Source organism: Anomaloglossus baeobatrachus, chromosome 12 (genome assembly GCF_048569485.1).
Source record: "Anomaloglossus baeobatrachus isolate aAnoBae1 chromosome 12, aAnoBae1.hap1, whole genome shotgun sequence".
Taxonomy (NCBI): Eukaryota; Metazoa; Chordata; class Amphibia; order Anura; family Aromobatidae; genus Anomaloglossus; species Anomaloglossus baeobatrachus.
Window position 1 is genome coordinate 78,329,367 of NC_134364.1, and position 27,845 is coordinate 78,357,211.

Consider the following 27,845-nt stretch of genomic DNA (forward strand, 5'->3'; position numbering starts at 1 on the left):
GCACATAAGGCTCTGCACCCCACACGCACATAGGGCTCAGCACCCCATACGCACATAGGGCTCAGCACCCCATACACACTTAGGGCTCTGCACACCACACACACACATAGGGCCCTGCACCGCACACACACATAGGGCTCTGCACCGCACACACACATAGGGCTCTGCACATCACATACGCACAGGGCTCTGCACCACACACACAGGGCTCTGCACCACACACACAGGGCTCTGCACCACACACACACAGGGCTCTGCACCGCACACACACAGGGCTCTGCACCTCACACAAACAGGGCTCTGCACCACACTCACACACACACACACACACATGGCACTGTGTACCGACCCCCCTTAACTCCATAGGGAATACATGTAGGGAATACATACTTACCCGTCCGCGGTCCCTGCCGCTCCTGCACGTTCGTCCGCTGTCTGGTCTGGACATATCAGCACAGTAGTGAAGTCACCGCTGTCCTGAACTGTCAGACACAGACAGCGGAACAGTGATGAGAAGCAGCGCTGTGCTCCCTCTCATCAGCGCTTTCAAATGTACCGGCATCTGTGATCTGTGATGCCGGTATATTTGAATGTGCGATCCTGAGCAGGGGCCCGGTGCTAGCGCTGACACCATGGCAGCCGCCGCCAGGCCCCTCCCTCAGGTGACAGACCCCCCACAGCAGTGCAGGGGGAGAGTAAGTGGTGCGGGGGAATGTGTGGGAGGGTGCAGGGAAGGGGGGCGGGGCTCATCGCACTGTACCCGCCCAGCAGGGCAGCAACATGCTGTTCCAGATTTGCATGTCAACATGGTCCTGCCGATGTTGACATGAAATGACCGGAAGCAGCAAAATCACAGCAGGAGCAGTCACATGACCACTCTGAGTCGGGGGAGAGGGGCTGACAGCAGGGCAGGTGAGTGCTCTCTATCTACTTACCTGCCCCAATGTAGCCCAATAGGGTAATAAAAAAAAAGAAGTCGGATAACCCCTTTAAATGTTTTTATTTTTTTTACACAAAAGTGTAATTTTTAGGGCAGAGTATTCATACAGAGTACAGAAAAGTAAAGAAATGTACTCCAACATTCATTGCCCATTTCTTCTGTGCTCAAAAGTTTTACTAAATGGTGGGCTCAGAAGGAGAGAATTTAGATGGTACATTCAACTTGAATGATTATAGCTTATGGGTTAAAGGACGAAATACACCTATAACAGATCCTATTCTATAATGTACTGTACATGTCTTAAAGAATTCATCTGTGGGTTTTGTGTTTACTTGAAAAGTAGAGATGAGCGGTTCCGTCGAGGTTCGGTTTCCCGCAGCAAACGAGCCTAGCTTCACAGGCTCGAGCTTGACCCAAACTCCAGATCCTGTCACTGATTGGCAGTTTGAGTCTCTGTCCACATACAGCCAGCCATAAGCAGATCATTTTTGGGGGAGGATGAGCGGGTTTCTGTGATGCCCTGGACTAGCCAGGTAGTCACATACATACCAACATACACACCCCCACCCTAGACAGTTACAACAGTCAATCAAAAATCCTTGTTGCCTCCCTCCAAGGTCTGATGTCCACTCCAGGTGGGGCGGAGCCAGGCGGTTGCCTCCCCCCCCACCGAGGAGTTCACAGGCCTGGAGACGGGAAAAGTGTCAGATCAGATTTGGAGGTGGAAGTGAGAGAAGTAAACACTTCAGGTGTCTGGGTAGGAGCCCAGACACTGACAGCAAGGTTGGCAGACGGTGGTGGCCGTCTGCAGGAGTTGGTGGAACTCTGCGATGCCGTAAGGACCGGGGTCGAATGAATGTGTGTTCTGTCCAGCTGAAGTCATCAGCTCCTGGCATCAGCCTATTAGAAGGCACCACTCCCTACTAAAGCTTCCAGCTTACTGCTGTAGGCTGCCAACACACATCCGTGCCGCCGGTACGTGTTTGGTAATTTTTTGCACGTACCGGCGGCATGTGCACACGTGCACCAATTTTACCCTATTATAACAGACACACACACGTAAAACCACACGGAACGTGTGTCCGTGTGGTTTGTATGTGTTTGCTTTTTTTTGCATGGATGACATGTCCGCGTTTTCTCCGGCATCATGCAGACACGGACCCGCTAAAGTCAATGGGTCCGTGTCAGCACGTAAGTGACACGGACCATGTACGTGTGTTATCCGTATGGTCCGTGTGCGTTTTTTATTTTTTTTAATGGAGAAACATCTCAAGACACACGGACTGCACACGGACATGACATGTACGCATCTCATGCATACATGGATATTCAACACGCACGCACGGCAAGCATATGCCATCACATGGATGTCATACGTACCGGAGAAACGGACATGAAAAACGGAAGACGCACCTGAAAAACGGAACGTGAGACACGTACGTTTTTTATACTGAAGTGTGGCTTAGGCCTGAGCTGTACTTCCCTGGACAGCTCTGTATTTGTTTACCACTTAGAATAGGTGATTTTCTGTTTGACCTTAGCTTGTTATTTGACTCATCTCCTGCCTGACAATTTTGTATCTTGGTACCCTTTTGGTTTTGCGCAAGCTCACTGGCAGCACTTCCATAAGTAGCAAACAAATGGAACCTATTGTAAATCCAGATTCCTGTATTGCGGTGAAAGGTGTCAGAGATTTTGCCAAATGGAGTGGTTTGTGCCAAATCTGTCTGAGGTAGCCATTTTGAGCCTGTGGCCATAGACAAAAATTACAAAAGAGACAAGAAAAATAGAAAAATCCAGCAGAAAAAATGTATTGGAACAGTTTTACTTCACTTAAAAATTGGTTGGATCTTGAGAAAGGCGTGAGACAACACTGAAACATGTAGTCCTTAGTGACTAACACCTCTTTACTTGCCCCAGACTTTGGAACATTGAATTTTAATATTTGTATAATAAAGACTATTATTTAATTGAAGAAAAACTTTTCCAATACATTTTTTTCCGCTGCATTTTTCTATTATTTTTGTCTCTGAATCAAGTGTCTGGCTCCCACCCCTCTCCTTGCGGATCTCCCTTTGTAAATTCCTTGGAAGTGTTCCACAGACATCTACAGACACTGGTAAGCTGGCAAACTTTTGTATATCATTATAAAAGAGGTACAAAAAACAATGGAAACTCATGAAACTAGCTGAAATCTATCAGTAGTTAGAAAGCCATTCTGCCATTTAGAAAAAAATAATATCAGCTGGCTCACCTGATGGCCTATAAAAATGTCTCATTACCAAGGTGCCACACAAGAAACACCTCATGATGGGTAAAACCAGTGAGCTAGCTCAAGAAGTTGGCAACCTTATTGTTGAAAAACATACTGATGGCATTGGTTACATAAGAATTTCTAAACTAATGAAGGTTCCAGTGAGCATTGTTGGGGTCATAATCCAGAAATGGAAAGAACATTATTTTATCATAAACCAGTCACAACCAGATACTCCCTGCATTATCAGAAGTGATGTCCAAGAGCCAAGGACCACATGTGGAAAGTTGCATAAATACCTGGAATAAGCAGAAACAATTGTTTCAAAGAACACAATAAGTAATGCACTAAATCTCTATGGCCTCTATGCATGCTTTCTACACAAGACTCCATTGCTGAAAAAAACATGTTTAAGAGTGTTTAAAAAGAGAGGAAAAGTCAACACATTGGATTTAAGATTTGTGCGCGAGGTAAGGACAAGGTCCTGTTGAGGAGAGCCATTAGATAAAATACTTAATTAACCTCTGGACGTAGAGCACTGTGAGAAGTGTCTTCAATGAAATCGATTCTCTATACATAAGCCAGTCAGTCTTCAGAGGAACCCAATATAGCCCATGATGACATCATAGACTCGCCCATCAGCATCACCAAGATGGCCCCAGATAATATAGACCCACCTACAATGACGCCCACCAATCATCTCATAGACTAGCACATTTTTCAAACCACTGACCAATGAACACATCCGCACATGCCCCTTTCCAAGGTTATATCAGGGCATGTTTCAGTTGAAATAAAGCAGTTCTGGGCCGACCTTGGTCGAGGAAAAATGAACATCCGACTGTGTGTGTGATCTCATTTTTCAAGCTTGCACTCGATCCACACCAATTAGAATCAGGCAGTAGGCAACAAGTGACTTCTGGCTAAGAGTTAACCCTAACAGTCCTCTAATGCAGAACATAAAACCTCAGGGCACAATATTTAGACAAAAGAAGTTCAATATTACTACAAAAAAACTAAATTTTTTCCAATCTGGCACCACGTAAAGAGAAACAATCCAACGTTTCGACCTATTCAAGATGTCACTGGGCACACACATGGACTTTCTCCGGCAGCTTACCCAGCCCATACCTTACGGCAGCCCATACCTTAACTGACACTATACATATGGAACCTTATGCCATCCACTGTATGCATGTACCTCAGCTCTTATACAGATATCCTTGACAAACTGCTTCAATAGGTCGAAACGTTGGATTGTTTCCTTGGTGCTGGATTGAGATAATTGTCACTTTTTGCAGCAATATTGAACTTATTAGTTCTAAATTTTGGGCTGTAGTTTTACTTTTTGAAAACATGTTTAACGTTTGCTCAACAACACATAGACAAGCCTGTGAAATACTGGGAGGATATAGTCTAGTTAGATGAGAGCAAAATTGAATTCTTTGGATGCCAAAAACCACACATTATGTGGAGGTCAAAAGGTACAGCATATCACCACTGAAAAACACCATACCAAAAGAGAAGTTTGGATGTGGGAAAGTCATAGTGTGGGGCTGTTTTTCAGCATTTTGCACTGACAAACTTCATATTGAAGAAAGGATGAATAGACACATGTACCGACATATTCTTGAGAAAAATGTGTTACCTTGTAGCTTGATGATAAAGATAAAATACAGGTGGACATTTCAGCAAGACAATGGATCCCAAAGACACAGCCAAGGAAAAACTCAAATGGTTTCAGAAAAAGAAAATAAAGCTGCTTGAATGGCCCACCAATCACCTGACCTAAATCTAATAGACATTTTTTTGACGTATCTAAAACTCAGAATTCATTGAAGAAGCCCATAGAGCCTACAGAATGTGCAGAGTGTTTGTTTGGAAGAATGGATCAAAATCCCACCTGAACAATGCATGTGACTATTATCTGCATACAGGAGGCATCCTGAAGCTGTTATCACCAACAATGGCTTTTGTGCAAAGTATTAAATACATTTCAGTAAGTAAGCGTAGTCTATACTTCTCTGTGTGTCATTTCTCATTATTACACATTACTATATTTATGGACATACATGGTTTGATTTCTTTGCCTGTGTGGATTGGATGGGTTGTTACTGACATCTAGTGAGAAATTCATCTCAATAGCACCTTTGGAAATATATTTGCTTAGAAAATATGTTGATTATTTATTCCCCCCACTACATATTTATATTATGTATAAATAAATCAATCAATTAAAGAGGTCAATAGTCTGCCATGTTGAATGCAGTTAGACATGTAAATCATCAAGATCCACTGCTGGCAAACATCTGCAAAGTTCTGGTTTTGAAGTGTCCACTTGGGCCTTAAAAGGTTTAGGGTGATAATGTCATGGAGGCACGTCAGGCCACTTGTAACATCTGACATGGAGCACAGCGGAGAGCATCAGCCATAGGGGAAGGAGGAAGAACCCTGCCAAGCTAAGATAGGTGTATAACAGTAAGAGAGGAATAGAGAGAGAGAAATTGAGAAAGAAAAAGACAAAGAGTGAGACACAGAGACGAAGGAAGGAAAGAGAAAAAAGAGCAAGAGAGAGAAAAAAGAGCATGAGAGAGAAAAAAGAGAGAGAGAGAAATAGATGGAGGCAGAACAATATAGAGCGAAAGAGAGAGGGAGACAGTATGGAAAACTGATTTAAAGAAATAGAAGAATAGATTGACTGACCAATCACAGCACTGCTAGCTGGGCCATATGGAGTTAGTGGTTAGGCAGGAAAGTATAAGGCTCAATTACTTTTATTGAATTTGTAGTTATCAAATAACAGAGCATTAAAGACCAAAATATGACAGAATCCAAAGTCTATCTGGCATCATAACATCAGTAATATAGAGAATATACAAATAGAGATGAGCAAACCTCAGACTCGAGGCTTGGGGCTTGGGCTTGGAAAATGATGTGAAAATCCCTGTGGTATTGCGCTGTGCTTCTGTCTGTCGAATGCCCTGCATTGTCCATGCTGCCAAATGTGTTTTTTCATCTCAAATTTGGCTTACAGTCAGAGTTCCCAGATGTATTGTTAACGGAGAATAAAAAAAACAAACACCTCCTAACCACCTCCTGCAATGTTTTGCTTTTGGCCCATAGCAAAACACTTCCGGAGGTGGGTGGGCAGAGTTTTTTTTTTTTTTTTTATTGTCCATTAACAATACATCTGAGGACGCTGATTGTAAGTCAAATTTGAGACGAGCAAACACATCCGGCAGTGCGGACAAAGTGGGGCAGCACAGCACGATAATCACCACAGGAATTTTAATGTCATTTTCTGAGCCCGAACCCCAAGCCTCGAGCCTGAGGTTCACTCATCTCTATATGGAAACACATTTATACAATTACATACTACAAATACTTGTTTTATGAAATTCAATCCTTATAAGCAAGTATTGTTTGAAAACAAGAATGTATTATTATTCATCTCTTGAAAGTAGTTGATTTACAGTTACAAATTATTTTTATATAAAAAACACACATTGAATTTTAAAGTTTCATCTAAAATTAGCGTACACCAAAAATACACAGTTTTATACAAAAAAATCAACATTAAAAAATATGTTGGGATGTGCAAAGTTCTTGTATATCATAAACATCTGCATGAACAAGAGATGACATAGTACTGTATATACTACAGAAGCAACCTGGCTTACTGAAGAGAATGGGTCCCATGTGCTAACTTACATACATGGCCAAGATAATTGTTCTTCTTGAAGCATACCGTATGTTACTCTGTCGGCCTACAACTTGTGAGCCGTTAAAGAGGGTTTTTCCACAGGATAAAAGAGTTCTTAATTCAAGTGTCACCAATTTGATTATGACTGTGAAGGAAAGTTGTGAAAATAAAGATCAAAAAGCATTCTCAGAAAATTAAAAATATAGAAAAAACAGGGAACGGCTACATATAGCCAAGAATTTAGGAAATGAAAGCAGCACCATACCAATGAAGACAGTTCTGTCCCTGAAAACAATACAGAGGTTTGTCAAGGAAGAAGCCTACAACCATAGTGCTGGAGATGGATGCCTCAAGTCATTAAAGTGTTTTTTGCCTAGAGTCTGGGGTAAAATAATTAATTGATAAGTTGCAATTTTTTTTTACACAATTCATGGTTGTACAAAAATGTTGTGACACTTGGTGTTTTCATGCCAGTTTCATAACACTTCTCCAAAAATGGCGGACTTGGGGCAGAACGCGGTGTGATGCTACAGCTCCTCTATTTCATTACGAGTTGAGGTGTACTTTACACTAAAAATGTTACCACAGTCTCGGACTGAAGTAGGTTTTGGGTGAGGAGCACAGAGGTGTATGCTATTTTTAAGACCCTTCTGATACAATAAAAAGCATCATGCCTTAATGATTCAGGCATCTCTGATCCACCATGACCCCTCATCAAAATAGGCTTGAACATTGATGAATTGGGGCCACAAAGTTTAATGGCTTGCAGAATGCAAAATGACATTGACAGATAATCTTTTTTTTTAATTTTTTTATTGACGAACAAGACATGGACAATGCAACATGTTAAGCCAAAAACAATATGGCCATGAAAATGTGATTTGTATACTAGGTAACAAATAACCATACACTACCGACAGTCTAACTATTGAACCAAGCTTGTCGAAACCTTTTTTAATTTTAGGGGGAGAAAAAAGGGAGAGAAGGAAGAAGAAACGAGCAGGGGGGAGCAAGATGGGAGAGGTAGAAAAAGGAAAAGTAAATGACAGACATGAGGAAACGGGGCAGGAAGGGCCAGGGGAAAGGGGAAGGTCACATAGAGGACAAAAGACAAAGACAAACATATAGCAGGAATCTGTCTGTACCCGAACTCCAGTGGGACCCATCATTCAGTCCGAAGTGATCCAGCTGCTATCTCACTGGAATACTTGAACTCAATTGTGGCGCCCTGGACTATCAGGTCGTCACAGGGTATTGTGCAATCTGCCCTTCTGCACAGTATCCACCCTCCTTGGTTACGGGTGCTGGTCCTTTGGTGTTGCTAACAGCTTATCCAATCAAAATCCTAGGAACACTTTACACTGTACCCACCAGACACCAATTAGGGGGCCTGAAGGGAATAGGGCCGCCCACATGGGGGGTTGGTAGGGGAAAGTGACAAGGGTAGTGAGGAGAAGTGAAAAGGGAGTGGAAGCAGAAGGAGGTGGTAGGTGACTCTCTGGGAGATAGAGGTCACCGGTCTGGAGCAGGGCTCCTGAAGTTACTAGGTGGCAGATGTTGGTCTGGGCCTAGTAGGAGCTGGAACCCCAGTCGCAGGGGATCATGTCAAGGGGCACGGACTGCCGAGGAGGGCAGCCGGCGGCCTTGAGCCATCTCCGGGCAGGGGCCAGGGCACGACGGGGTATGTGGACCCTAGGCCGGGAAGTAGCTTCACGCGTCCCGGAAATTTACCCAGCGGGGGTGAAGACTTCAAGTGTCATACCCAATCCACTCCAAAATCGAGGTACTAGCGCACCAATTGGATAGAACTTTCCCAATACAGTCCAGAGAAATCCTACGCGTGAACCCTGAGAGCAAACTCACTCCGTTAGCCATACGGGTGAGCGGGACCCTTAGAGTTTTATGCTTAAGGGTCCAACTAGAGAAACAGGTGCCAAGGAAAGGGCCACAGACTAACAGCAACACCAAGGGCATGGACCCAAGTGTGCTCCCTCCAAGCTGCAGTGATGCTCAGAATTCTGGTTTACAAGCTGTTGGTGTTGTTATTCCTGGACTGAGTGAGTACACTGAAAAGCCCCTCTTCCTATCCCCAATGGCACCCCCACACATCGCCAAATCCAACGGGCCCTGGGGCACAAACCCCCTACCCACGGAGGGGTTAAACATCCTGCTGCTTCACCATCGCCACCGGGCTCCCCAACAGCAGCGGTGGTCTCTCACATTACCACGCACCGTGGGTGGCATCACGAACTTCTAACTCCCCTGTATATACCCCCTTCTTTCAATTCGAGTGTCCGCGCGAACCCCCGGGTCCGGAGACCCCTTGAGCCACCGCGGCTTCGGATCCAAGCGGCTCGGCCGCTGGCATGGGGGCTGTACACCTCAAAAAAATCACAAATAGGATACGAGCAGGACCACTTACCTGGGTGACGTGCGCATTGAAAGCCGAAGACCGGTCAAGATTCTGTTTCCCGCCAATTCCGCCATTTTCCGCCATTTTTTCGCGCCAAAACGCCGTCTTCTCCAAGAAAGCGCACAAAGTTTAAGCCCCACTCCTTGTCTTCCTAGTGAGGTCGGAACCGGAAGTTCCCAGAGGGCTACGGTCAGCGGGAGAGTGTTCCGAAAAGACCGAGGGGGCGCGCAAAGATGTCAGTTCCAGACGATGGGAGTGTGGCGGTGCTGCCTCCGCCCGACCAGGGTAATGATGATGCTGCAGACGCCGCTCCGACCGCAAGAGCGGCGGCACCGGGACCTTTAGTGGTTGTCCCCATAATGCAAATAACGTTACCGTATGTACCAGGAGCTGCCTGGCTCCCACAGTATGACGGCCGACCAGATGCGCTACAAGGATTGAAGAGGAAAATCTGTAACATTCTGGATATGTATGCCTTAAACGGGCGGCAGCGGGCCTCGGTGGAACTGGGGCAACTGATCGGTGCTGCCGAGCTGGAAGTAGAGACGTGAACTGAAGCAGACCGGACATCAGTGACCGCCATTTTCAGAAGACTGGGAGCTGCATTTGAAACCCGCACAGAAGCGGAGCTGTGAATGAGATTCTACAGCTGCAAGCAACAGCCCCAGGATAGCATCCAAGATTACGCCTTGAAACTGCAAGCAGCGCTGTGGACCCTGAGACTGACCAACGACATCGGAGAGCCGGAGGGGAACAAAATGCTGGTCGAGCAGTTCCTACAGGGCCTCAGGTCAGTGGAGGACCGCAAGCAGCTTCGGTTATGGGCTTTGGAGCACACTGATTTGGACTTTGCTACCCTGAAAGAACGGGCAATCAAGGCCCTACAGCCCCCAGAGGCTCCTGACTCCCCGCTCCCGGCTTGGCAGGCTGATGCCTCCCCAGCTCAAGTACAGCCCTCTGCCCTGGTGCTGCCTGCAACGGCTCCCCTAACAACGACGGGGAGTGGAGCACCCGATTTATCTACCAAAGTGCAGCAACTAACTAAGGACGTCATCCGGATTCTAGAAGCCATGCAACTGACGTCAAAGACTACCCCGTTAAGAGAGATCCAACTGGCGGATTGCCTAGAGGACATCCCCTGGATGAGGAAGTGGACCTCAGCGTACAGAAGATGAGGCGGTGACCGGTATGATCCACCTGTTTGTTATAAATGTAACAAGATTGGCCACTACGCACGAAGCTGTCCTTTAAACGGGCAGCCCCTGGGGCCAAGGGCCAATCCCCAGGAATAAATTGTCAAGGCCCAGCAGACTGGAGAGAGCGGTATGTCAGTGGACGGCCCATCATCTCCATTACATTGGATGGGATCCCCGCCTCTGCACTTCTTGATACCGGCTCCAAGGGTAACAACAATCCCTTATGTACTCTATAAGAAGTTCTAGCTTGATGTTGACTTGATGCCCCCAGATGACAGTTTGACCATCTATGCTGTCAATGGGTTACCTGTGACTCAAATTGGGTTCAAGGAGGTGACCATAAAAGTGGGCTGAGTAGAATTAGTCAGACAAGGCCTGATAGTAGTACAAAATGACCCTAATGATCGGAACCCGAAATTCATTTTAGGAACAAATGTCATTGAGAATTGTGTGGGTGAAGTGTTGTTTTTGCTTCAACAGCTGTCTGAGACTGCAGGAGCAGGGTGACAGAGGGCCCTGCAGCGTGAGATCCGAGCTCTACTACAGCGGCAACAGGTAAATCTCTCTGGAGGTGAGATAGGTGGTGTACGGGTAATAGATGCAGCCCCCCTTGTAGTGAACCCAGGAAGTGAAATGTTGATATGGTGCAGGGCAGTTATAGGCTCCTGGGGACAGGGTTACCAGGCAGTGGTAGAACCCCTACACTCAGAACATTGGCCCACTGTGTTTACTGCCAGAGAGGTAGTTGATGTCCAGAAGGGGAGGGTGCCCGTGCGCGTACTAAACTGTGGGGAGGAGGAGGTCACATTACCCTGCTATGCCACCATAGCTAAACTGTTTACAGTAAATGTAAATGACATTCATGCACCAGGGTCTCCAGACGAGCAGAGTCAACATCCTAGTGCTGATCCCCAGGGTCCAGTAGACAAGTGGTGACAGGAGCTACATGTGGGCACCGATTCTACACCCGCACATCACAAACAAGGGGTCTACAGGGTGGTCAGGGAGTATGAACAGGTCTTTAGCAAGCACCCACTGGATTTTGGGCAAATTAAAGGGGCTTTACACGCTACGATATCGTTAATGAATTATCGTCGGGGTCACGGTGTTTGTGACGCACATCCGGCTTCATTAACGAGATCGCAGTGTGTGACACTTATGAGCGACCTTAAACGATCGCAAAAGCAGTCAAAATCGTTTGCCGCGGAGAGGTTGTCCTTAAATGTTTTCTGATTATTAGCAATGTTGTTCCTCGTTCCTGCGGCACCACACATCGCTGTGTGTGACACCGCAGGAGTGACAAACATCTCCTTACCTGCCTCCATCGGCAATTCAGAAGGAAGGAGGTGGGTGGGATGTTACGTGCCGCTCATCTCCACCCCTCCGCTTCTATCAGACGCCTGCCGTGTGATGTCGCTGTGACGCCGCACGAACCGCCCCCTTAGAAAGGAGGCGGTTCGCCGGCCAGAGCGACGTCATAGAGCAGGTATGTGTGTGTGACGCTGCCGTAGCGATAATGTTCGCTACGTTAGCGATCACCACATATCGGTCGTACGACGGGGGCGGGTGCTATCACGCTCGACATCGCCAGCAAATGCTAGCGATGTCACAGCGTGTAAAGCTCGCTTAAGGGGATACAACACCATATACCCACCGGCACGCACCCACCTATTAAAGAAAGGTACAGGCCCATACCACCTGACCACTATCAGTGTGTCAAGGACATGCTCAGAAGCATGAAAGAAGCAAGAGAGATCCGTGATAGCTGCAGCCCCTGGGGCGCCCCATTGGTACTGGTAAAGAAAAAAGATGGGACCATGAGGATGTGCGTAGATTACCGCCAGATTAACAAGATTACTCATAAGGACGCTTACCCACTGCCTCGCATTGAAGAGTCTTTAGCTGCCCTAAAGTCTGCAACTTATTTCTCCACCCTTGACTTTACCTGAAGGTATTGGCAGGTTGCAGTTGTCAAGGAAAACCGAGAGAAGACTGCCTTCGCTACCCCAATGGGTCTATGTGAGTTTAATAGTATGCCATTCGGGCTGTGCAATGCCCCTGGGACGTTCCAGAGGTTGATGGAGTGCTGTTTGGGCCATTGCAACTTTGAAACCGTCTTGCTGTACCTGGATGACGTCATTGTTTACTCCAAAACTTATGAGGCCCACTTGGAGCATCTGGCTGAGGTGTTCAACGCTCTGTCCAAGTATGGAATGAAGCTAAAGCCATCTAAGTGCCACCTGTTGAAACCAAAGGTACAGTACTTGGAGCATGTGGTGAGTGCTGAAGGTGTGGCACCGGACCCCGAAAAGATCACCGCCATCCAGAATTGGCCACGACCCCCTACAGTCAGAGAAGTGCGGCAGTTCCTAGGCCTGAAGGGGTACTACCGGAGATTCATTAAGGGGTATACCCAAATGGCAGCCCCCTTACAGGACCTCCTGGTGGGTCAGACTACACACGGCAAATCCTCGTGACCTCCGTTCAAATGGGGTGCGGAACACGAAGATTCTCTCAAGAAGATGAAGTCCGTCCTGACAGGGGATGAAATCGTAGCTTATCCCGATTATGGTCTCCCCTTCATGTTGTACACTGATGCCAGCAATGTGGAGCTGGGAGCCGTCTTGTCCCAAGTACAGAAGGGCAAAGAAAAAGTAATCGCCTATGCCAGCCGGAAGTTAAGACCTACGGAAAGAAGCCCAGAAAATTATAGCTCCTTCAAATTGGAATTCCTGGCACTTGTCTGGGCGGTAACTGAACGGTTCAAACATTACGTTGCTGCCGCCAAGTTCACAGTGTACACCGATAATAATCCATTGACTCACTTGGATACGTCAAAGTTGGGGGCTTTGGAGCAATGATGGGTCGCAAGCCTGGCCAACTATGATTTCGTTATTAAGTACAGGGCTGGCCGTAAGAACATTAACGCAGACTCCCTATCCCGGATGCCGCACTTGTCCTATGATGGTGGAAATGAAGAGGACCTGGAAGAGGTTGAGCTACCTGCATTCCACCAACCTCCATGCGAGGAACAATCCAAATCCAGTGCTGGAAAACAGGAAATGACCTGTAATCCGTTGCCGCACCATGGCTGGCAGGAAGCTCAAGATCGGGACCCAGCGATCAAGCTAGTCAAAGTGCTGCTGGCCAGGCCTGATGCCCGTCTTGGACCAGGCGCTCCAGAAGAGGCCAAGAAGCTGTGGCATGATCGGAGTTGGCTCTACCTGCATCAAGGTAAACTGTGCAGAAGTCTGACCAACCCCAGGACTCACGAGAGAATCTGCCAGATCGTGGTCCCCAAGTCGTATGTCCCAGTGGTGCTGGAAGTGTATCATGACGGAGCTGGGCACTTCGGGTTGAAGAAGCTGGATATGTTGCTGAGAAGCCGTTTGTACTGGATAGGAATGAGATTCCATAAAAGCCTGGTGTAGAAATTGTGGTCCCTGTGCCTTGGGGAGACAAGATGGCACTAGCCAGCATGCAGCCCTCCAACCGATTGTCACCAAACAACCTCTAGAAATTGTGTCTCTGGATCATGTTAAGTTGACCCCTAGCAGAAGTGGGTACATGTACGCGCTCACGATGGTTGATCACTATTCTCGCTTCCTGGTGGTGGTACCCGTGAAGGATTTGACTGCCAAAACTGCAGCAAGGGCATTCCAGACCCATTTCTGTAGGCCACATGGGTACCCCGATCGAGTCTTGACAGACCAAGGTCCTGTGTTTGAAGCCGAGATTTTTCAAGAGTTCTGCAGCCTATATGGGTGCAAGAAGATCTGCACCACCGCTTACCACGCACAGACAAATGGAATGTGTGAGAAGATGAATCATCTGGTGATTAATCTGCTGAAATCCCTCCCTCTTGAAGAACGGAATCGGTTGTCTGAAAAGCTGCCAGATTTGGTCGACATTTACAATAATATTCCGGTGGGATCAACCAAGTGTACCTAGCCTACCTGATGAGAGGTCGCCCAGGGAGACTCCCGGTAGATCTAGAGATGGAGGTGGAATTGCCTGAAATTTACGCACTCAGAGAAGATTGGGACTCACGTCACCAAGCCCAGTACAAACAGATCTAGAAGTACATTGAAGAAAGTTTGGATCATGTCCGGGAGTGACAAGAAAGGAATTTTAATAGGCAGGCTAGGGCGGCTCCCTTCGCCCCTGGTGAAATTGTATTGAAGAGAAAAAGGAAGCAACACAAGTTGGACGGCCAGTGGGAAAAACAGCCGTATGTGGTACAGCCATCCAATTTCGACAATCTGAAGACTTGTTTGATAAGCAAAGATGATGGGCGAACTACAGCTACGGTGTCCAGAGACCACCTGAAGAAGTGCCCGGAACCTTTGAAAAGAACAGAAAAACCTCAGTCCCAGCCTCCAGTGGTGGAAAAAAAGAAGAAGGTGATCCACACTATTCTAGGTGATTTTCCAGAAGATTGGCCGATGCAGAATGGAGCAGTAATAGTCCTGTGTTAACATTCCCACAACCTGTGGAAAAACCAGAGCAGGAAAGGCTTACTGACACTGCACCCACTCCTGCAACTAGAGTACTGCCAGTCCCCTTGCCACGTACACATAGGGTACTGCCAGTTACACCTAACATAGGGGGGCGAGGGACTCGTAGAGAGTGTAGATGAATCCCTAGAGGGAAGTGAGAGCCCAGAGTTAAGGAGGTCAACCCGTGCAAACTTTGGTCAGCCTCCACGGAGGTACAGAGAAGAGTTTTGAAAATGTTACAGTACCAGTAGTTGCGATGTCATAGCACTGTTAGGTATCGGTGTTTTCGTTTGTTATTTTTCATAGTTTGTTATTTTTCATGTAGAAAATGTTAGTAAATGGGTGCTAATCAACCAGTTTTAATGAAAAGAGTGAAAGTTAGCAGATTTACAAGTAAATTGTTGAAAAGTGTACAACCGGTACATGGACTTTGTTTAGGTTTTCATATATATAAGTACAAGATGGACCATGGTCACAGGACTGGCGTGACCAACACAAACTTGTGTTTTGTATAATAGTTGCACCTCCTGTGCCAACTAGAGGCGTCTGAAATACAACACCCGGGACCTTTATCCGGTCACGGACCCACCATAGGTTTCCAGGGGGAACAGGTTGTTTGGGTGGTGGGTTATTGGGATCTGGGACATTGGGACTGGAATGTCGCAGGAAGGGGCTGCAACGGAGTAGGTTGAGCCTCCGTTACCATAGAAACCTGTAGCGTCCCACCGTTGGGCGACAAACTCTTAATAATTTTAGTAGCGTTTAAGTGAATTGCCTCCCCTGTGAGAGATGGAACTTGTTAATAAAAAGTCCATAATGTTAAAATGTTTCTTTTCCCCTTTTACAGTTCAAAGCAAAACAAAAATAAACCTCTGGTGTCCTGTAGCTCGCGGATGAGCTAGGTTTAACCAAGGGGGAATGTGACGCCCTGGCCTATCAGGTCGTCACAGAGTATTGTGCAATCTGCCCTTCTGCACAGTATCCACCCTCCTTGGTTATGGGTCCTGGTCCTTTGGTGTTGCGAACAGCTTATTCAATCAAAATCCTAGGAACACTTTACACTGTACCCACCAGACACACCATTGGGGGGCCTGAAGGGAATAGGGCCACCCACATGTGGGGTTGGTAGGGGAAAGTGAGAAAGTGACAGGAGTAGAAAAAGGGAAGTGAAGTGACTCTCGAGAGGAGAGGTCATAGGTGGGAGATGGGCTCCTGAAGTTACTAGGTGGCAGACGTTGGTCTGGGCCTGGTAGGAGCTTGAATCCGAGTCGCAGGGGATCGTGTCAAGGGGCACAGACTGCCGAGGAGGGCAGCCGGCGGCCTTGAGCCATCTCCGGGCAGGGGCCAGGGCACGACGGAGTATGTGGACCCTAGGCCGGGAAGTAGCTTCACGCGTCCCGGTAATTTACCCGACGGGGGTGAAGACTTCAAGTGTCATCCCCAATCCGCTCCAAAATCGGGGTACTAGTGCACCGATGGGATTAGACTTTCCCAATACAGTCCAAAAAAATCCTACGCGTAAACCCTGAGAGCAAGCTCACTCCGTTAGCCATAGAGGTGAGTGGGACCCTTAGAGTTTTATGCTTAATGGTCCAAGTAGAGAAACAGGTGTCAAGGAAAGGGCCACAGACTAACAGCAACACCAAGGGCACGGACCCAAGCGTGCTCCCTCCAAGCTGCAGTGGTGCTCAGAATTCTGGTTTACAAGCTGTTGGTGTTGTTATTCCTGGACTGAGTGAGTACACTGAAAAGTCCCTCTTACTATCCCCAACAGCACCCCCACACATCGCCAAATCCAACGGGCCTTGGGGCACAAACCCCCTACCCACGGAGGGGTTAAACATCCTGCTGCTTCACCATCGCCACCGGGCTCCCCAACAGCAGCGGTGGTCTCTCACATTACCACGCACCGTGGGTGGCGTCACGTACTTCTAACTCCCCTGTATATACCCCCTTCTTTCAATTCGAGTGTCCGCGCGAACCCCCAGGTCCGGAGACCCCTCGAGCCACCGCGGCTCCGGATCCGAGCAGCTCGGCCGCTGGCACGGGGGTGGTACACAATCCAGTAATACCAAGTTTTGTAGAAGGCAATAAATCTGTAGTGTAGAGAAGCAGTCAGGTCCTCCTTGTGCATCAAGTCATTAACTCTCCTCGCCCACATAACCAGACTTCGGGGGACAGAAGACCCCTATGTAAGAAGGACACAGACCGTGGCTGCCATTATTGAAAGATAATAGTCACAAGATATAACCAAAGCCGTGCAACAGAGGTTCAGTGATTGAACTCAAATGGTGAATGGCCAAAGTCCAATTTTTTATTCAATTGACAGTTTGGGTGAATAGATAAAAATTAAAGTCCACAAGGGTCAACCCATAAACCTATAAGATTTCAGCAAAGCTAAACGGAAGAATGAGTTAAATTACTCCATGAGAATGTGAATCTGGCAGAAAGTCTAGTGGCTGTAATGCAACAAAAGGTTGTTCTGTTAAGTACCAGTCTTGATGAGGTTGAAGTGGTATGCCAAATCATCATCTCTCTCTGTACCCTAATGGAATACCGAAATCTCACCTCTAGTAATGACTCCTTAAATAGAATTTAAAGAAATAAGCACACTTCATTCGTGGATCCATTTAGCACTGGGGTTTCAACTGCAAAACTATTGTTTCAAAGTTTTCCTTCTGTAGTAAAGTGAATCTGTCACTGTCATGCTTACTGGGTGTAACAAGCATAGTGTGGATGCGTTAAGACTGATGTGTGTCTGATGCACAAAAAAACCCACAAAAACAACTGGGGACACAAAAACAATGGGAGGCTGTAATGCTTGCTGGGTGTAGCAAGCGTAGGGGGGTGTGTTAAGACCTACGTGAGTCTGATGCACTTCAAAAAACACACAAAAAGGGGGGCACAAAAACAAACAATGGCTGTCACACTTTGACAGATGTAGTAAGCGTGGTGAAGTGCGTTAAGACCTAAATGCATGTGATGCACAACAAAAAACACAAAAAGGGGACACAAAAACAACGGGAGTGTCAAGCTGCCACCAGGGGAAGTCGGAGCTCTGCAGCAGAAGACACTACACGAAGCAGCAAGAACCAGGAAGTGGATGCACAGTGTGTGCTCTTACACTGCCTCACAGCACAGCTGGGGAGCAGAGCTGCGGGGCATGTGAGGAATGGTCAGGCATGTGTCGCGGGCGGGGAGGAGGGTGTCGGCACACTACGCTCACCCCTTCTGCTCGGGTCCGGCAGCTGCTCAGTGGTGGCTCGAGCTGTGGGCCGGATCCCGGGGTTCCTCGAGCGACACTCCTCGCCCGTGAGTGAAAGGGGTTTGTTGGGTGCGGGGATTGTTATAGTTCGTGACGCCACCCACGGTTGTGGTGATTGCACCACCGCTGCTCTGGGTGGGGATCCCGGGGATGGTGATGGGGAGCAGCCAGGTGTTGTGTTGCCCCTCCGTGGGTAGGGGTTGGTGATCCCGGGGCCCGGTGATGGGTGGTGAGGTGCGGGGCCTGGTGGGCGCAGGGACGCGGGGGCAGCGCTGTGCCTTGCGGCACTGTGGTACTCACTCAGCCTGAGACATGGACACAGTTTGTACGGTAAACCAAACGGCTGGTAGGACGGTCCCACAGACGGCTGCACCTGCACTCCCGGTAGGTGACGGTGATGTCCCTCTTCCTTGCACCTAAGTTTGACTGATGGTAGCGGTGGATTCCCTCCGGTTACCCGCTCCCCGACTGCAATCTGGGCCGGAGGAGCTCTACACTTTGCCCGCGGCGCTGGCCCTGAGAAACTGGTGCCTTGGCGGTGGCGGTGTCTCTCTGCTTCAGGTTGGACTGTTGCCTTCAATCGGGACTTGGTTGCTGGGGGATCTACGTCCCCTTCACTGACGGATTCGGCAAATTTGGCGACTCCTAGCCTTGCCGGGGTCCGAGAGGCCCCTGCCCTGGTGCTGACTGTCCTTCGGAACACTGCTCCAGACCACCGGGCACACAGCCAACGGGGTCCTTCCAGGAACTTCCAAACGGTCCCCCTCCAGACAGTCACCGCCGTCGCTGACCTTGCTGTTCTGGCCCTCCACAAAGCTGGACCCTTCAGGCTTTGCACACTCTCTGCTCTGTCACCACTTCTTGCTTTCCTCCTTTACTACTCTTCTTTCCTCCACTTTCACTTCTTTGTTGTTTACTCTTGCCCTGCCTGGGCTTAACTCCTCACACAAGCCCTGCCTGGGCTACTCTTCCACTCCTTCCACTTCCTCCTCCCTGACTGTTCTGCCTGGTTTCTCCCGCCTTCAGAGCTGTGATCTCCTTGGTGGGCGGAGCCAACCGCCTGGCCCACCCCCTGGTGTGAATCATCAGCCTCTGGAGGAAGGCAACAAGGATTTCTGGTTAGCTGTGATGTGCCTACCTGGAGTGTGGGGTGTGGTGGTGGTGTTGTGACCTGTGACCCCTGGCTTGCCCAGGGCGACACATTCCCCCTTAGCAAAATGCAGACCGTCCGCGGGCTGCCGTCCTACACCGGTTTTATTTTTCTGAAAAAGGGGTTAACAAGGTTAAGCAAACAATAATAACATTTTTAATAACTTCTTCCCAAGACGGGAGGCACATTTACTTTTAACGTTGCAACGGTTTACGGTTACGGTTTCCGCTCTCTCCCACCCAAGTAACCTGGCCCTGATGCTGCCCCTAAAACCCAGGCAGCACCCCTTGACCCACAGTCCAGCACACGGTACCCGAGCGGGATCTGTCCTGCCCTCCAGAGGGTAGCCACCGGTTCCTTTGGCGGCTGGGCCCTGGCCTGCTCTGCTCAGGGCCCTCCCTCCAACCTGCCTCTCCGGAGGCGGCATTGCGGAAAACGGTAACGGTAACCAACATATTTACAAGCCACTAACGTCTGTGGTTGCCCTGCAAGTTCACGGGCTTGTCCATGGATAGTTCCCATGCATTTTTAAACGGTCCCCACGGGGACAACGGTGCCTGCTCCTGCCGGTTGCAAATCAACAAACAAATCAGGTGAACTTCGGATCATTTTCATTTTCATCATTTTTCAAACTTTCAAACAAACAGTGGTGGTCCCAACGGGGACGGTGCTACGGGCATCTGCTGCCCTACTCCGGACTTCCAGGCTCCAGTGCTTCTTCCAAGGGAGGGGGCGCGGCGCTTGCTAGGGCCTCTGGGCTGCCCTTCAATCTAGCATCCAGCGCAAACCACCCTCGCTCCCCAAAGAACCGAGTGTACTGGACGATATCACCCGGCATCAGATTACAGCCAGGATGCTCCTCGGGCAGGTGGGCATTCACATCCCGCCGGGCTACAAAAACTTCGGCCTCCAGGCCCGGTTCGTATATGAATCCGTAGCCCCGGCGGACATCAAACCGCCTCACCTGCCCCACGCACAACGGTCCTCGGGCACGGGAGGTTGCATGCCGGAGGTGCTCCTTCTCCCGGATCGCTCTGGCCACCAGTTCGGCCTTCTTCCGCTCCCTCTCGGCGATCTCCAGGCCCAGCGGTACCGGCTCCCTATCCCAGTACGGCGCTGCTGCCAGCGCCGGCGCACGGGTCGGGCCCCGCGGGACATCCTTGACGTTACCCACTGTCAGGACTACGGGTGGCATGTCCCGCGGTGTCTTGGCCTTGGGCACTGCCTTGCAGCAACAACCCGGCGCTACCTCAGCCGAGGTGTGGGGGATGGGCATAGGGGCTTTCCGCTGCCGGGCCTTCGGCTCGGAACGGGTCATCGGCTCCGGCTCGGGGAGTCTTTCAAGGGATGCCTCCGGTTCTACTTTCGGCGTCTTCCACGGTAACACCTCCGGTGTGCCGCGGGCTCCGGTTACAGGTCGGCCCGCTTGGGCGGGGACGCTGGGTACTGCTACCGGTTGCGGTGGTAGCAGGCCTAGTGGCGGGGTCACGGCCTCCGGGACGGGTGGCGAGGGAGGCAACGGGGGGAGAGGGCTTGGACCGGGCCCCACAGCCGCGATGACCGGCCCTTCAAGGGCATCGGGACGTGGGTCACTCACCCTCCCTTTCTCCGCCTCCTCCTCGCGTCTCCGCACGGTGGCTACAACGTCCGCCATGTCGGCCTCCCACTCCTCCATGAGGAGCTGCATCCTGACCTGCAGCCTTTGGTAGAGCTGCGCGGTTCGGATTTCCACCCACGCCGCGGTTCCAGGCGCGGGGGCTACAGTGTCGCGGGACGGCATCCACATGATGGCTTCTCTTTTTGCTTCCAGGAACGGTATGTTTGCAGAGTCCTGGCGTCCCTGCTTTTATAGCCGCAGCTACATGCGGCCAGCCGCCATCGCGTCCCCCTTAGCTCTTTCCGGCCCCTCCTCTCTCGGGGCGGGGTTTTGGCCTTCGCGCCTCTACTGCTCGAGAAGACGCTCGAGCGGGAACTCTTCGCGCCAAAGATGGCGGCTTCTGAAATTTTCTGCCGGATACCTCCGGCGGTAACAAGGCGCACCTCTACCAGACGGCAGAGCGGTAAGATCCTGTTCGTGACACCAAGTTGTCACGGGCGGGGAGGAGGGTGTCGGCACACTACGCTCACCCCTTCTGCTCGGGTCCGGCAGCTGCTCAGTGGTGGCTCGAGCTGTGGGCCGGATCCCGGGGTTCCTCGAGCGACACTCCTCGCCCGTGAGTGAAAGGGGTTTGTTGGGTGCGGGGATTGTTATAGTTCGTGACGCCACCCACGGTTGTGGTGATTGCACCACCGCTGCTCTGGGTGGGGATCCCGGGGATGGTGATGGGGAGCAGCCAGGTGTTGTGTTGCCCCTCCGTGGGTAGGGGTTGGTGATCCCGGGGCCCGGTGATGGGTGGTGAGGTGCGGGGCCTGGTGGGCGCAGGGACGCGGGGGCAGCGCTGTGCCTTGCGGCACTGTGGTACTCACTCAGCCTGAGACATGGACACAGTTTGTACGGTAAACCAAACGGCTGGTAGGACGGTCCCACAGACGGCTGCACCTGCACTCCCGGTAGGTGACGGTGATGTCCCTCTTCCTTGCACCTAAGTTTGACTGATGGTAGCGGTGGATTCCCTCCGGTTACCCGCTCCCCGACTGCAATCTGGGCCGGAGGAGCTCTACACTTTGCCCGCGGCGCTGGCCCTGAGAAACTGGTGCCTTGGCGGTGGCGGTGTCTCTCTGCTTCAGGTTGGACTGTTGCCTTCAATCGGGACTTGGTTGCTGGGGGATCTACGTCCCCTTCACTGACGGATTCGGCAAATTTGGCGACTCCTAGCCTTGCCGGGGTCCGAGAGGCCCCTGCCCTGGTGCTGACTGTCCTTCGGAACACTGCTCCAGACCACCGGGCACACAGCCAACGGGGTCCTTCCAGGAACTTCCAAACGGTCCCCCTCCAGACAGTCACCGCCGTCGCTGACCTTGCTGTTCTGGCCCTCCACAAAGCTGGACCCTTCAGGCTTTGCACACTCTCTGCTCTGTCACCACTTCTTGCTTTCCTCCTTTACTACTCTTCTTTCCTCCACTTTCACTTCTTTGTTGTTTACTCTTGCCCTGCCTGGGCTTAACTCCTCACACAAGCCCTGCCTGGGCTACTCTTCCACTCCTTCCACTTCCTCCTCCCTGACTGTTCTGCCTGGTTTCTCCCGCCTTCAGAGCTGTGATCTCCTTGGTGGGCGGAGCCAACCGCCTGGCCCACCCCCTGGTGTGAATCATCAGCCTCTGGAGGAAGGCAACAAGGATTTCTGGTTAGCTGTGATGTGCCTACCTGGAGTGTGGGGTGTGGTGGTGGTGTTGTGACCTGTGACCCCTGGCTTGCCCAGGGCGACACATTCCCCCTTAGCAAAATGCAGACCGTCCGCGGGCTGCCGTCCTACACCGGTTTTATTTTTCTGAAAAAGGGGTTAACAAGGTTAAGCAAACAATAATAACATTTTTAATAACTTCTTCCCAAGACGGGAGGCACATTTACTTTTAACGTTGCAACGGTTTACGGTTACGGTTTCCGCTCTCTCCCACCCAAGTAACCTGGCCCTGATGCTGCCCCTAAAACCCAGGCAGCACCCCTTGACCCACAGTCCAGCACACGGTACCCGAGCGGGATCTGTCCTGCCCTCCAGAGGGTAGCCACCGGTTCCTTTGGCGGCTGGGCCCTGGCCTGCTCTGCTCAGGGCCCTCCCTCCAACCTGCCTCTCCGGAGGCGGCATTGCGGAAAACGGTAACGGTAACCAACATATTTACAAGCCACTAACGTCTGTGGTTGCCCTGCAAGTTCACGGGCTTGTCCATGGATAGTTCCCATGCATTTTTAAACGGTCCCCACGGGGACAACGGTGCCTGCTCCTGCCGGTTGCAAATCAACAAACAAATCAGGTGAACTTCGGATCATTTTCATTTTCATCATTTTTCAAACTTTCAAACAAACAGTGGTGGTCCCAACGGGGACGGTGCTACGGGCATCTGCTGCCCTACTCCGGACTTCCAGGCTCCAGTGCTTCTTCCAAGGGAGGGGGCGCGGCGCTTGCTAGGGCCTCTGGGCTGCCCTTCAATCTAGCATCCAGCGCAAACCACCCTCGCTCCCCAAAGAACCGAGTGTACTGGACGATATCACCCGGCATCAGATTACAGCCAGGATGCTCCTCGGGCAGGTGGGCATTCACATCCCGCCGGGCTACAAAAACTTCGGCCTCCAGGCCCGGTTCGTATATGAATCCGTAGCCCCGGCGGACATCAAACCGCCTCACCTGCCCCACGCACAACGGTCCTCGGGCACGGGAGGTTGCATGCCGGAGGTGCTCCTTCTCCCGGATCGCTCTGGCCACCAGTTCGGCCTTCTTCCGCTCCCTCTCGGCGATCTCCAGGCCCAGCGGTACCGGCTCCCTATCCCAGTACGGCGCTGCTGCCAGCGCCGGCGCACGGGTCGGGCCCCGCGGGACATCCTTGACGTTACCCACTGTCAGGACTACGGGTGGCATGTCCCGCGGTGTCTTGGCCTTGGGCACTGCCTTGCAGCAACAACCCGGCGCTACCTCAGCCGAGGTGTGGGGGATGGGCATAGGGGCTTTCCGCTGCCGGGCCTTCGGCTCGGAACGGGTCATCGGCTCCGGCTCGGGGAGTCTTTCAAGGGATGCCTCCGGTTCTACTTTCGGCGTCTTCCACGGTAACACCTCCGGTGTGCCGCGGGCTCCGGTTACAGGTCGGCCCGCTTGGGCGGGGACGCTGGGTACTGCTACCGGTTGCGGTGGTAGCAGGCCTAGTGGCGGGGTCACGGCCTCCGGGACGGGTGGCGAGGGAGGCAACGGGGGGAGAGGGCTTGGACCGGGCCCCACAGCCGCGATGACCGGCCCTTCAAGGGCATCGGGACGTGGGTCACTCACCCTCCCTTTCTCCGCCTCCTCCTCGCGTCTCCGCACGGTGGCTACAACGTCCGCCATGTCGGCCTCCCACTCCTCCATGAGGAGCTGCATCCTGACCTGCAGCCTTTGGTAGAGCTGCGCGGTTCGGATTTCCACCCACGCCGCGGTTCCAGGCGCGGGGGCTACAGTGTCGCGGGACGGCATCCACATGATGGCTTCTCTTTTTGCTTCCAGGAACGGTATGTTTGCAGAGTCCTGGCGTCCCTGCTTTTATAGCCGCAGCTACATGCGGCCAGCCGCCATCGCGTCCCCCTTAGCTCTTTCCGGCCCCTCCTCTCTCGGGGCGGGGTTTTGGCCTTCGCGCCTCTACTGCTCGAGAAGACGCTCGAGCGGGAACTCTTCGCGCCAAAGATGGCGGCTTCTGAAATTTTCTGCCGGATACCTCCGGCGGTAACAAGGCGCACCTCTACCAGACGGCAGAGCGGTAAGATCCTGTTCGTGACACCAAGTTGTCACGGGCGGGGAGGAGGGTGTCGGCACACTACGCTCACCCCTTCTGCTCGGGTCCGGCAGCTGCTCAGTGGTGGCTCGAGCTGTGGGCCGGATCCCGGGGTTCCTCGAGCGACACTCCTCGCCCGTGAGTGAAAGGGGTTTGTTGGGTGCGGGGATTGTTATAGTTCGTGACGCCACCCACGGTTGTGGTGATTGCACCACCGCTGCTCTGGGTGGGGATCCCGGGGATGGTGATGGGGAGCAGCCAGGTGTTGTGTTGCCCCTCCGTGGGTAGGGGTTGGTGATCCCGGGGCCCGGTGATGGGTGGTGAGGTGCGGGGCCTGGTGGGCGCAGGGACGCGGGGGCAGCGCTGTGCCTTGCGGCACTGTGGTACTCACTCAGCCTGAGACATAGACACAGTTTGTACGGTAAACCAAACGGCTGGTAGGACGGTCCCACAGACGGCTGCACCTGCACTCCCGGTAGGTGACGGTGATGTCCCTCTTCCTTGCACCTAAGTTTGACTGATGGTAGCGGTGGATTCCCTCCGGTTACCCGCTCCCCGACTGCAATCTGGGCCGGAGGAGCTCTACACTTTGCCCGCGGCGCTGGCCCTGAGAAACTGGTGCCTTGGCGGTGGCGGTGTCTCTCTGCTTCAGGTTGGACTGTTGCCTTCAATCGGGACTTGGTTGCTGGGGGATCTACGTCCCCTTCACTGACGGATTCGGCAAATTTGGCGACTCCTAGCCTTGCCGGGGTCCGAGAGGCCCCTGCCCTGGTGCTGACTGTCCTTCGGAACACTGCTCCAGACCACCGGGCACACAGCCAACGGGGTCCTTCCAGGAACTTCCAAACGGTCCCCCTCCAGACAGTCACCGCCGTCGCTGACCTTGCTGTTCTGGCCCTCCACAAAGCTGGACCCTTCAGGCTTTGCACACTCTCTACTCTGTCACCACTTCTTGCTTTCCTCCTTTACTACTCTTCTTTCCTCCACTTTCACTTCTTTGTTGTTTACTCTTGCCCTGCCTGGGCTTAACTCCTCACACAAGCCCTGCCTGGGCTACTCTTCCACTCCTTCCACTTCCTCCTCCCTGACTGTTCTGCCTGGTTTCTCCCGCCTTCAGAGCTGTGATCTCCTTGGTGGGCGGAGCCAACCGCCTGGCCCACCCCCTGGTGTGAATCATCAGCCTCTGGAGGAAGGCAACAAGGATTTCTGGTTAGCTATGATGTGCCTACCTGGAGTGTGGGGTGTGGTGGTGATGTTGTGACCTGTGACCCCTGGCTTGCCCAGGGCGACACACATGCTGGGTCAAACACAGTACGGGCAGAAGGAGGACCAGAGGAAAGAGCAGACGTGGAGTCAAGGTCAGGCCGAGGTCAGTACCAGAGGAAGCAACCGAGTGAGGAGGTAGGAGAGGGGACAGAGAAATGGAGAGACAACTAGGGGACAGAACACAGACAGGGCACAGGCACAGACAGATCAGGATAACACTTACAGGACCAGCAATCACAGGCAAAGCAGTGCTAAGCTTATAGCAGCACAGGTTCACCGGAGATGTCAGTTTTTAAAGCATCCAAGCTCCGGATGTGAGGCCCATGAGAAGGCTCCGCCCCCTAATCATGTGGACAGGAAGACTAAATCGTGACAGGGAGGCTGTCATGCTTGCCGCATGTTGCAAGCGTGGTGGGGTGCGTTAAAATCTACGTGCATCTGATGCACACCAAAAAGAACACAAAAAGGGGGCACAAAAACAACCAATGGCTGTCACACTTCGACAGGTGTAGTAAGCATGGCGGGGTGTTTTCAGACCTATGTGCGTCTGATGCACAACAAAAAACACAAAAAGGGGAAAAGGCATAAAAAATGCAACGAAAATGTAATAAATAGTGAAGATTGTTTTTGTGTAGTTTGGTGCAGAAAGCAGCTGAAAACAAAAAGACACAGGATTTCTGCAACGGGTGAACACGGCCTTATGGACACAAAAAATATAGTGAAGCTACATAAAGATGAGAAATTTCTGGCTGATACAACTATGAATGAATGAACAGTCCAGGGAGTCTCCTGAACATTCCTCACTGCCAAATGGGTGTGGCTTGGGTGTGGCTAAGCGAGTGGTCATAATTTGTCATGGCACGCGCAGTGCACCACATACCTTGTCCCGTTTTCTATTCTTCAAAAGTTGAGAGGTATTCTGTATCTTCTCTACTGCAGAGCACCGATCAACTGATCAGTGTTGGACAGGAGGAGAATTGTGCCGTTACATGGTTCTCCCACTAATTGGGAAGGACACTATATTAGTAATATTCTTCATCAAATTAACCTGCTTCTGGACTATAGGATGCATCATTTTCTTAGAAAGATTCTTCTTTTTTTTAAGCAAAACTTAGTTTGCAAAATTCTTACTACCAAGAGACTTATTGCTCATGCAATGCTATCTGGGAAATAAAATATGCAATGACCCGCTTTACAGAGGAAGGGAACTACTAGTTTTCAACCACCTATTAAAAGTAAAAGTGGTGCCAGGGGTAACATTCCCTAGTTTCCTTAGCATCACCTATTTTTCTTTACACCAATATCTCTGTTCCCATACACTACAGTATATTGTGAAAGTGAGTACACCCCTCACATGTTTGTAAATATTTTATTAGATCTTTTCATAATCACAGGCAGTGCTGAAAGACAAAGAAGCACCGAATAGAGTCTTATCGGAGTAATAAGGAACGTGACAACAGTGGAGGAGCTCACCTTTAGGGGTTATGAGAGTCACAACCAACTGTGCAAAGACTTACTAACATAGCTTCTGCAGACCCACGTGGAAAGAGAGGATGAACATTATACTGGCATCACAAGGGACGATCTATCGTGCGATCGCACGAGCGATCGCACCCACCCCCGTTGTTTGTGCGTCACGGGCAATTAGTTGCCCATGGTGCACAAAGTCGTTAACCCCCGTCACACGCGCTTACCTCCCTGGCAATGTCGCTGTGGGCGGCGAACATCCTCTTCCTGAAGGGGGAGGGATGTTCGGCGTCACAGCGAT